Genomic DNA, 12,264 nt, shown 5'->3' with positions numbered 1-12,264 from the left:
TGCTGTGGGAGACAGTGTCAAAGGCCTTGCTGAAGTCCAGGTAGACCACATCCACAGCCTTTCCCTCATCCACTAGGCGGGTCACCTGGTCATAGAAGGAGATCAGGTTGGTCAAGCAGGACCTGCCTCTCATGAACCCGTGCTGGCTAGGCCGGATCCCCTGGTTGTCCCGCTCATGCCTTGTGAGCGCCCTCAAGATGAACCGCTCCAATGAAGATGAACCGCTCTGGGTACTGTTTTGCTAAGCACAGTTCAAATTTGAACAGACCTTGTCCCAGAGGGCTTGTGGATGGTGTCAATGCAGGGAAAAGTGTGGGGAATGCAAAAGTAAAATCAACTGTGCTACACCTGTGAAATCAGATTAGTGTTACGATTTTTGTTGTGTTAGTGGGGAGGCAACATGCAAGAAGGAAGGGCTGGTTTAGTGAAGAGGAGAAAAACTAGACAGAGTGAAGGCAAAGCAGAAAAGGGCAGAGCATATGGTTAATGGAGCTAAGATTAAGATACTGAAACAGGGTGCAGAGGTTTGAGGAGGCAGAGAAATATCATGTTGAAGTAAGGAATAAGGGTAAACCTAATGCTTGTACTGCATTTGTACATTTTGGAGAGTGCATCCTGAATGCCATACACCTTGCACTCCTACAATAACTTTCTCTGAAATGTTGTGTTGGGAAGGAGGGATGCTAAACTATCCAAAGGACAAGCAGAACCTGCTGAAAGTAGTTGTGCCCATTTGATGAAAGCTTGAGCTCTGGCATCTCTCTAGTCTCTGCATGGGTCTGGAAGCAGCTTTCCTTTTCCTTCCCAATCTCAAATGCTTCACAATCAGAATTCCTAATACTGCAGTCACACCATTATAAGAAAACTATAGACCACACCTGTTGTTCCTGTGTTAGCTGCAAGAGGGATGAGACTTTTCTGTAGACACCAGTCTTACTGAGGCTAGGAGCCAGCTACTGTCTTACAGTCTGTCCCAGGTATATTCCCCTCACCCCTGGCTTTGGAGTCCAGCCCTTCACAGCTGTCTGACTCTTCTGGGTTAACTTGATCTTCCCACAGGATGAGTCCCAAACTCTCCAGGTCCCTAGGTGCCTCCAAACAAGCCCTAGTCCAGGTCTGCATCCTTTCCCACTGTTTCCTACCCTGAGATATGTCCTGAGAAGGGGCTCTAGACCTTTTTGTCTGCTGGATGAAAGATTCACTTCAGTGGGCAAAGAGTAAAAACCTGAGGGACAGAGAAGCAGCACCTTATGTGGACTTTTCCTTATTCAAAACCAGTTGACTGTTTTCCTGTGTGTTCCCAGTTCTGTTGCCTCCTATATAGGATGCTCAGTGATCCTGGTCCATTGTACATGTGCAGCTTTGAAGGTGTGTCCATAAGTATTTGCAAGGAATATAGAAGGTAAGTGGTAATAATCTGATAGCCAGCAATATTTATGATGGCAAGTGAAGCTCAGGAAGAAATTTAAGGCTATTTCTATCCTTTTTGTCCTGGTCCCCCCTCCCCTCCCCTCCCATTTTGGCACCCAAGATTTAGAAAATGAACCAAATTAGAGTGTTTTGGCTCCTGTATTTTGTGCAGGTTGTGCTGCTTCTGTTAATATGCTGGAGAGAGTGTCTACACAGTCTATGTCCCACTCTGCCATAGCTACATGTCATTTGGATAATACCACCGTAACAGGCCATTTGAGCCTCCCAACGGCTGTCCTTGCGAGTCTGTTGCACAAAATGGTCTCTTTCACCCTTCATCGGAGATGGCGATGTGTGCGAAGTACTACAGTAAATAGACCATAGTTTGTTTGCTTAACCTTTGTCTGGCTGTATTTCAAAACTTACAGTTTATCTAGTAACTTTTTCAGGAGGCTGGGATGTTTCTAGGCAGCACAAGCATAGATACCACATAGCAGAGTTGGTTGGGAGGGTGTGACTAATGGGAATGGGAAGATCCACCATGACTGTGGTTTTAACTCCCAGATTTCCCCTGTGAAACTTGTGAACTTATCCTGGAAGCTGCTATCACCTTCCAGCCTCTGTGCTTCCCCTTGGTGTGCTGGGACCTCTCTGCCTCAGGGCTCAGCTATGTCCTGTCCCAGCTCTACTCCTGGTTTTCCTCCCTCAGCCTTGTGCCTGCTTCAGCTCGGTTGCTTCTGCCCCACAGTGACAGACACAGCAGAGAGCTGCAGTGCAGGTCTGTAATGGGGGATAGCTGCTAAATCTTTGCAAGAGCAAAGCATACACATTTAAAATATAAAAGTGGACATTCCAGTGGGTGCTATAACAGAATGCTTTTTTACTTTTGCCTTTATTGGCCCCCCCAATGGATTTAATAATGTTTTCTTTCTGTGTTTTTTTTTCCTACCCTGTCTATTCAAGACTCCTACATTCTATGAATATTTAAAATAGGACTATTCAGCCTGCAAAGCTGAACATGTACACAAATTAGCAGTGGGGGAGCTGGTTTTTTTTGAGTTGGATGTGTGTGTTGGGTTTACAGTATCCAGGCTTCTGGTCTTGTTGACATTGGGAGGGGATTCTTTCTTCCTCCGTGTGTATTCTGTCCAGCAAGTTGACAGTCTGATATTGATTAGGGCTTTTAGATGCAACAGGAATACAGCTAATAAGAAAATAATGAGTTGGTGTGTATTTGTGTGCAGCGCTATCCCCTCATGAATTGTCTGACTGCCAAATATGTTAAGAGGTTAACAACTCAGAGGTATTCTTCTGGAGGGGTAGTGATGGAGCCTGGTGGTTTTGCAACTGAAGAGCGAGGGGTTTAGAGCCAGCTGTGCCAGTATATGAAGTTTATCTCTCTATTGTGCCCATTATCATGAATTAGTTACGCTGAGGTGATACTCAGCAAGAGGCAGCTAGCAGTGAGACCAGAAGGGTCTTGAGATGGTTAATGACAGGGTAAAGAAGAAGAAAGGTGATTTTCCAGTTTGTGCTGCCTGTTCCACTTACCCTTTCTGTGCAGCGAATAATCCCATAGTTAACTGTCAGTAATTTACCATATTTGGATTCCCGAAACAAAATAAAATGTTTAGTTCAGCTTTGAATGGCAAGCAGTTACTTATGGAGCTTAATTGTTTTGTTTATGTGTAGCTAGTTACTTACCATGTGGTAAGAACAATAGGCTGACTGGCTTGTTTAACACGTGATCAGAATGAGATAAAACACGGAAAACAGTGAGGCCGTATTTTTTAAACAGACCGCACATCGGATGCAGCCTCCTTGGCTGGTTGCAGCGTAGAAAACCTGCTGCATGGCATACCCTTTGTTACAGCTGTATGTCTTTGCTTATGTCCTCACAGTCTGATCTGCAGCTAAAAGCAAGTGATATTTCTTGGGCCTTTCTATTTCACATTGACTAGACACCTTTCTGAGAGTTGCCTGACTCAGTGACCAGACCTGGCAAAATGCATGCAGTGAACATGAGACCATCACCTGAGGCTTTGGCCTCACTTTCCCCTACAGCTTAACCTGGATTGCACCCATTTTGCAACAGAGGCAGCTGCTTTTCTCCTTTTCAGTAAGGAGGCAGGGCAGGTACTTGGGGCAGCATGAGCCTTGATTTCTCAACCAGCCACGCCTGTCATGTGGGTTGGGGAGCAAAACAGAGGTTGCTCCAATTAAGCCAGATCTCTGCCAGCCAGCCATGCCTGCTACTGACAGCAGACCTTTTAACAAGGGTGCTCCAACCGTAGCAGAGCACTGTTGTTCTTGTCACACAGTCCTGCAACCACAGGCACTACCCTGTGATCCAGCATGACAGGAGTGCGTGACCCAACCCGTGCTTTCCTGCCCAGAACTTGAGATGTTCATTGGCAGGGCTGCCAGACTAACAGAGACAAAAGAATTTTTTTGCTCAGGACTGGACCTTTTAACAAGGGTGCTCCAACCGTAGCAGAGCACTGTTGTTCTTGTCACACAGTCCTGCAACCACAGGCACTACCCTGTGATCCAGCATGACAGGAGTGCGTGACCCAACCCGTGCTTTCCTGCCCAGAACTTGAGATGTTCATTGGCAGGGCTGCCAGACTAACAGAGACAAAAGAATTTTTTTGCTCAGGACTGGAGCTCACACCCTGATGGAGTCCCTTGCATCTCGGGGGGGGGGGGCTGAGGCCAGGTCTCACTGTGTAGCAGAGCTTTTCTGAGCTCTGAGCAGAGAGGACGTTGCAGAGATTTTTATCTGTTTGCTTCTTCATTTCACTAGTGGCTTTTCCCGTCAAAACATCTGAACTAAAAGTCAGAAAGTTTGCTGAGAAAGACTTATAGTTTGTTCCTCGGGTAGTTTCTATTGGTGGAAGGGTGTAACAGAACTCTCTGTTACACCTACTGGTACCTAAGGACTAAGGTAGATGTTCTCCATTAATTTGCCTGAAGTTAAGTAAGCTGCAGCCTTGTTAATAGCGGACACAGACATACCAGCTGAGCGAGCCTTCCTGCAAACTGGAGAACAAGTTGCTAACCTCTCTTATTTTGTGAATCTGTGTGCAGCTGGGAATGAGAGGCCATTGAAAATATGCACAGAAAATGTAAGTGCAGGACAGCGCCTGTAAGCCTAAAATCTTCTTTATCTTACTTTTCCATTATTGAATTGTCATCTGACTGGCACAGTTGTGTGCTCAAATCTTAGGTGCAGTTTACAGTTGTCACCTCCACTTGAAGAGATGTGGATGGAAGCTGATATCCTTTAGGGCAGTATATCTCCACAGCTGTTACTCATCCCTCTGTAGGCTATCTCTCGCTTGCAGAGATAATGCAAGGCAGAAATATTTCCTCTTTGTGTATGTTTGTGGCACAGAGAAACCACATCATGCAAATAACTCAACAAGACCACAATGAGTGTGGTATTCTAGAGAATACTAAAAGTTATCATTACCTTCCCAAGCCTTCAGACTATGAAAATAAACTTTAAAAGTCTACTGAAGATTTAAGCAGTAAGAGCCCCTTCCCCTCCACCATCACCCGAATATAACATGAGCTGCTTCTAGAGCTGGAGGCCTTCTCAATAAAGACTATCACTTGTTTTGAGTTTACAAGCATTTACAAGTACAATATAAATTGAAAGGTTAGCGTGTCTGCTCTTGCCTTGTCAGTCTTCTGCTTTTGTAACGCACAGCCCAGTAGTCATCACAAAGAAGAAAACCTTCAGAAATGTGTCTTTGAGGAGGAAAAAAACCTCACAAGGATCAGTCATATTCCTCACAATAATTCAGCATCTGAGTCGGGGTTCCCAGAAGCTGACCTGGAAAGCTGCTAAGTATGACCCTCAGAGGGATTTTCAAATTGTGGCTGTTCTGCACTGTCATGCAGATTGATTTTTGTTATGCAGCCCCTAGCCTGATGTCCCACCCATTAAGTTGCCCTCCATGGACAAAACTCTGGGAACCCCTGAGTTCATCATCCAAGAAAATCTTTATTTTGGAAGACAGACTGAAAAAGATAATTATTTTGTCAAGTATTACCACACCTCTGCAAACATACAGTCTCCTCGTCTGGATGATCTCATGCATGTATTTGTCAAAGTTCTTGCTTTGCTTTGAGACAGCAATTGCAGCAAAACAGTAATATATGCAATATATAAAAGTTTTTGGGCGAGATCCAGTACAAGCATCTCATGGTGAAATCATTCTTAATATTATTTAACAGCTACCTGGTGTCTGGTCCAGAGGAACTGGTCACAACTACATCTTCCTTTAGACACTTAAGCGAATGGAACATGTGAGCTTGGATGTTGTGTGAATGTAGGGCAAGAAGGACATGGATCATAATTTGTCTCTCACTAAGAATTGTCAAGCACATTCCTCCTCCATTTTTTGGCAGTGGATTGTTGATACAGTCACAGCTGCTGAACAGGTACGAACTCTTCAGCACTCCTTACCAAAGTAACCTTGTCTGGAAACTCTCACCTTGCTCATTGGGAGGAGAGGGAAGGAAAACTGGAAATCTCTGGCTTAAGGAAAAGCATGTGGTACTATAGAAGTCAAGTGAAGATCAACTAACCTGCTGGAGCATCACGGGCTGGAAACCTGAATGTTCTGGCAGATGCTGTCATTTTGGGAACGGAGCAGATGGCAGTCCCACAAAGTCGTCATGGTTTTTCTCATGTAGTAGGAAGTGGCATTGCTGCCCTGGATACAAACATCCTAAGAGAAGTGAATGAGGTAGTCAGTGACTCCACAGAAGTAAATGCTTGGACACAGCTGATACTGTGAGTCTTGGAGTGCAAGGTAGCAATACAAGTCCTTTGGAAAGAGTATCAGTGTTTCCAGTGAAAGAGGTAATACCTACCTATGATTAAGTCTTAAAAAACAAACAAACAAAACACCAAACCCAGCAGTCTTACACAGTCATTGTTTTTCAGCTTTCAAAACTCTTCTTCTGGAGAGTTTTTGCTAATGGGTGGTCTAAAACCAGGCTGATTAAACATCTGATCTGTCTTCCATCACCTTGGAAACAGGGAATGCCTACTGTGAAAATGATCTGACCCTGGAGGATCCAGGATGGAAGTTCACATGTAAAACGGACTTTCTCCCCTTTTTTTGTTGCTCAGAGCAATAATGCGAGAGTCCACAGTAAGGTCTGCATTTGCAAGCCGTGTGCATAGTGTAACAAGTACATTAAGGTGGCTTATGGCAGACAGCACTTTATGGTAAATGCTGCATTGGAACTAGGATTGCCCGTGTCTCTACTGCTGAAACTAGGGGAAAAAACTACCTTCACAATCCATAATGCAGAGCATGCACCCATGCAGTTTAGCTCCTTATTTACTCCAGCCAGTTTATTGTGGGCCATGGTAACTATCTATGTTATATGTCTGTGCTTGCTTGCATCCCTGGGAGATAAGAGGTTGTGCAGTGGATATATTGACAGCAGGGTTTTTCTCCAAATTCCTTTGCCTTTGTTCTGTTCTCCATGCAGCCCACTTAAGTCATCTCTTTCTGTACTGTTGAGTCTTACAACTTCTTCAAGAGATTTTTCTTTTTTGATGGGCACATCCATATAAAACACAAGGAGTTCTACCTTGTAGTCCTGGGGTAGTTTTGTTCCCTCAAAACATCAGTCTGCATCCACCCATATAAGTCATCTTACTTTTGTCCCTAATCTGTCTTAATATTTCCAGGCAACCAAGAGACTGGCCTTTCATCTGTCTTGAACTCTTGAGAATTACTCAACAGTTGCACAAAGCTCTTTTTCTTCCTCCTGCAGTGAAGATAGTACCAAGTTAGGGTGTGTAATGGGCCAGGCTTTTCACTTTTGCCAGGGCCTGTGATGTGGTGGCCTGAAGATGGAGAGTTCCTTGCTGTGTTTGGCATGGAGGCCTGAGAGTCCTTTGCTCCTTCAGGCCTTTTAGGGTTCTCCTTGTCCCACAGGGACTTTCTTCCCCAGCTTTCCTGACCCTCTACTGTGTGGCCAGGTAGATGTTATGGGATATGCAGAGCCAATGAGTACAGTAGCTCTAAAACATAGTGGAAAGAAATGGAGCTAACACGTTATGTCTGATTTTCTTGCTTCTTTGTCAGAGGCTGTTACGGATTTAACAGTTTATGATAACTAAAAAGTTACCCTTCTGATCCTGTTTTTTCACTGAATGTTTCAAGAGAGATGCCGGGATTACCACCTCTGGTTTGGTGATTGTAATCTCAACACTTGTGACTGTACAAGTAGGATCCTCAACTTTAGTTCATGGCTTGATGTCCTCTTATCATGGAAATTAAGCTATGCCGAATGAAATGTTTGCATCTGTTTTCTTTCCAAGATGCGCAGCTTGGTTTTGAAGATAAATGCTTGTCATTGGGGCAGGCAATGTGCTAGGTTTAAGTTCACTTAGCAAAACTTTTTTATCGGAGTGGCTCATGTAACTTGTTAACATGCAAGAAATTATTAAGCTTTCACTTCCTCCACTCCCATTTCCTGTTTGGATGTTGAAAGGAAGCCCTGATTGCTAATTTGTGATTAGCCAGCAACCCAGAGTGAACTTAATCCTGTGGGTTTGTGTGGTGCTTGCCTATGCAGATACTGCCTCTCTCAAGAGTGGGCTGCTGAGTGTCACGTTTCACGGTGGGAGCTGTAAACAATCTGCTCTTCTTTCCGTGAATTCATGGCCTGCCCTCTGAGAATAGAGGTAACGCCTGGCCTGCCAGCACACAGGAGACGACGCTAAAAAGTTGGATGCTGTGAGAGAGAGAAGGGAGGCGTGAGGGGGTTTTTCCAGTCTTGCTTGCCCAGGAGATGGCACTGTGCAATAGTGGGATTTTTACCTGCAGTTTGTGGTGTGACCGGATCGTGATTCTTTGAGACATGACAGATGAGTGAGGTTCTTGAGTCAGTAAGAGCAGAGTGACTTGTACTTCTTTTAGGATGCCTCAGCATTCTCTTCTGTGTAAAATGCGTCATACTGTATATGCTGTAGGCAGGTTGGGTTTAAATCTGCTTTGCACCCCTTTGTTAGGGAACTGACCTTTGTGCATGCTCTAGTGCAGTCAGGATCAGAACTGGGTTTGTGGGTGAAATTAATCTGGCCGTGAATGAACTGGTGATGCCTTTGGAGCACCCTTACTTCCAAGGCTTTTGTGCAAGTCCTTTGTGTCCCCCTTGATAATTCCCAGTCCTACTGACAAAGGAGCCAAAACAAAGAAGTATATACATGTAGTATGCGCTAGAAAGTTAGAAGGTTTTGTGGAGCCGCTGTAGGATCCCTCTTTCTGTTCTGCATGCAGTGTGCTATGCTCCTGTTAAGAGTACCGTTTGGTTTGGTTTAGTGCTTGTATATAAAACACACAGAACTTTTTTTAAGGAATCTCTGACCCCACCTGCAAATGCATGACCTGACTTGTGCTGCCAAATGCAGGCCAACGCAGCTGAGACGAATCTAGAAGAATCTTCCTGGTCTTCCTTTTCTTAATGTTGATAAGTTGAGACCATTTCCATTTCTCCCTCCAATAACAGCCTGAGATTGGGAGCCATGCAGGTCTGTGGGGAATTCTGATCTTGGAATGGATATACTACTTTACAAAATCTTAGGCAAGCTGATTAACCTTCTTACGTTAATTCTCAAAAAGGTGAAGAGGGGTAATACTTTCTTAACACAGAGGTGTTATGAATATGTTCATAACTATAACTTAAAGCTAGAAATACTATGTGAATGCTAAATACTTTTGTTATTATTAATGGAATCTTAAGTGGCCTATACATCTATAACAAAGGCTTCTTAACAAACACATGCCCTTTGAAATAGCCTGACCCTTTCCACTTTTTCAGAGACATTAATAGTTTCCTGGCTCAGTGTTTTGGGAAATGTCGTCATAGTCTGGAGGAACCAATAAAAACATAAGTCACCCATTTTGTCTGATCATTTTATGCCAAGATATTTGAGGCTGGAAGCTGTGGAGGGGTAGGAGGGGACTGCTCCATTTGTGTGGGTGGAAGATGTAAAAGTTTTAATACAGTTTTAGTATAACTTTGCATATTAAGACTCTAGAGCCGTGTGAGAAACAGTATTTTTCGAGTTCACAGGCAGGGGCTCTAGATAGTTCTAGCAACTAGTTAACTAGTTTTTCCCCTTCCTAAGCCATTTATTGCTTCAGTGCCTGATGAAAAGGATGTTGTCTTTGGAGAAGAGTATTTTGTTGGTTTAGGGCTTACATTGTCCTCCAATAGAGGCAAGAGAGCTCTTAAGAAAAGGCAATGCCTTAAAATGAATGTTGGTAAACAATTATGGAAATATGATTGGTGGGACAATAGCTTGGTGGGACAATAGCGTATGGTCAATGCAGACCGTTTCTCACTAGTAGAAAATGTAATTACTTAAATTAAGGAACTACTGTGTGAAATCTCAGTACAAAGCATCATTACATGACATTGTGAAAAGCAAACCGTGAGTGTCTGTAACAGGCATCTAGTGACACTGTTCTCCATTATAAACGCCAGCATTTATGATGGGCCAAATCCTGCCATCCTTACATGGTTTTGATTCTCTCCTTTCTGAGGCAAAGCCTCCAGCAAGCATGTTAGCAAGTCCTGACCATGATCTCTTGGGTTTGTGGAGAGCAGATATGCATGGCATTTTTTCCCCTGCTGTGCTGTCTCCTCCTGCAAGCTTCAAACAGTGCCTCAGAGGTGGGGAGATCTGTGTTGTTGCTAACGTACGCTTGGTTACATGGAGCTGGAAAAGACTGCCAGACCCCATTTATCCTCCACCTCTTCCCAGAGCATCTTCCAGAGAAAACCAAAGTTTTTGCCCATTTTTGGGAGGTCATGCACTGTGTTTCCTCTTCTGTATTCTGTCAGCATTGGAGACCAGTCTAATGTTTGTCAGCAGTCTAGAGAAACTGAAGGATAACACTTACTTCATCCTGCACAGCTATCTTTTTGGAAATGAACTGCGGCACCAAAAGAGACAACCACCACCACTGCAAGCTGCACCATAGTGTATTATGCAGACTCTTCCCCTCCTCACCGCCCCCCAAACTATAAAAATTAAACATGGTTTCTTCTCCGCTTCTGCTGTAGCCTCAAACAGAGCTGATGTGCAGCTGTCATTCACTGAGGATTCAAACTGTGTTTAGGCTGCAGTTCAGGTACTGCAGACCCCCATTAAAAAAATCATTGAGGATTTCAGAAAGATGCAAAAAGAGGGCATGGGTCCTGAGTTGCCTTGATCAGAGTCCAGTCTGAAGGGAAGGTTGCTACTGATCTACTGCTTTAACATTTTAGGAATGTAACAAGGTGTTACCACAAGAGTTACACAGGAGGCCAACACCCCACAAATGAACCTTGATGTTAACTCTCGCCAGACATCTGTCCCTTGGTTTTTTTGGAGGCTTTTCTCTCCACCTCTCAATTTAATGTGCCAAATGCTGGTTCTTATTCTTTTTCCCACCCAAGCTGCATGTGTATGCATCAGACCCATGGCGGAGATGTTGTGCTCTACTGCTTTTCACTCATGATCACCACTTGGAGATGTTGCATTTAGATTAGCAACAGTGGTTTCCCGTTTGTACTTGTTAGGATCTCTTATCCTTTTCTTCTTTGTGTGTACGTTTTGTCAGGTCAGGCCTAGATTTGTCACTGTATACTGTGCCATGAGATACCCCTTTCAAATTCCCTCTTAAACTGGAGCTGGATCTGCGTGCGGAGGAGTCCCCTGGGCATCAGGATCCCCGAGCACTGGGTGACACCAGGATTGTTGCTCAGTCCTAGAGCACAGTGTGCAGTCTCCAAAGCCTTTACATGTCTTGAGAACGGCCAAGTTGCAGCACATTTCTTTCCCAAAGTAATGCCATCGGAGTTCTGAACAAACATGTGCATTGAGCAGGATGCGTAGGTGAAGGGGCGAGTACAACATTGCTATTGTTGTTGCTCATCCGCACAACAAATTCGGAAAAAAGTGCCCATGTCAGGTGCTCCTATCAACTACTCTGGGGCTTCTAAGTAGGCAAGGCTCCCCTTCCGACTGCTGTCTGCCATGCTCTGATTTCATCTCAGTCAAGGGGGTGGAGGCCTCAGGAAAGGAGAAGTTTGGCTTTTTCTCTCATCCCCGCTTCTTGGATTGTCGGGGTTTAGGGAAGGAAGAGCTCTTCTCAGTTACGTACTTAGTTCAGTCATTTGCAAATGGGAGCTTTCTGATTTTTATTGATGTGCAGTTAAACTGTTGTGAGCTGTGCGTGTACCTGTACTTTTAGAATAAATATCCCACTCTCTCATCCAGCAGAAGAAATGTGACCTCAACAAGAACCAGATATAAAAACACTATCATTTTAGTCCTCAGCTTGCCCCCTGCTCCCCTCAGGGTTTTGATGATGGCTGGAATTTCTTCATTGACTGTAGGGTTTTTTTTAAAAAACAGTGAAACTCTTCAACCAGAAACTACCCAATCCCACCCAAAGAGATTTAGTGAAATTGAAGCTGTAGAGAAGATGAAGGCAAGCTATTCCTTACACTGTATTCATATTCTTGTGTCCTAACGTATGACTTGGCCGTAGCAGTTGTGTGAAAATGCATCTGACCTGCATTCTAACAGTTCTGTTAGACTGAATACCCTGCGGTCTCAGTGTTTACAGCAGATACAAGGAAAAAGCCTTGTCTTCAGACGTGTCCGTGCAGGTCCTAGAACAGTTTTGGCTCTACGTAAGAAAAATAATAATAATAAGGCCAAAACCTCTCTGCCAGCTAGTGAAATGAAAATGCTGTACTTCACAGCTATGTCATTGGAGAATTATATTTCATTAGAGCTGATATTAAAAACCCTGATGTCAG

General features: G+C 44.1%; 1 protein-coding gene across 4 annotated transcripts in view; it reads right to left on the bottom strand.

Moving 5' to 3' along the window:
- FILIP1L (filamin A interacting protein 1 like) overlaps positions 1-12,264 on the bottom strand; it is a 221,238-nt gene that overhangs the window by 162,043 nt on the left and 46,931 nt on the right. For all 4 annotated transcript variants that reach the window (XM_009289703.2, XM_009289704.2, XM_009289705.2 and 1 more), the window contains exon 2: positions 6,010-6,152. The gene's annotated coding sequence lies outside the window, so the exon portion shown is untranslated. The remainder of the gene's footprint in view (positions 1-6,009; positions 6,153-12,264) is intronic.

This window comes from Aptenodytes forsteri, unplaced genomic scaffold (genome assembly GCF_000699145.1).
Source record: "Aptenodytes forsteri isolate BGI_AS27 unplaced genomic scaffold, ASM69914v1 Scaffold61, whole genome shotgun sequence".
NCBI classification, from domain to species: Eukaryota; Metazoa; Chordata; class Aves; order Sphenisciformes; family Spheniscidae; genus Aptenodytes; species Aptenodytes forsteri.
Note: the sequence above shows the minus strand (reverse complement) of the source record. Positions and strands in the feature narration are given on the sequence as shown.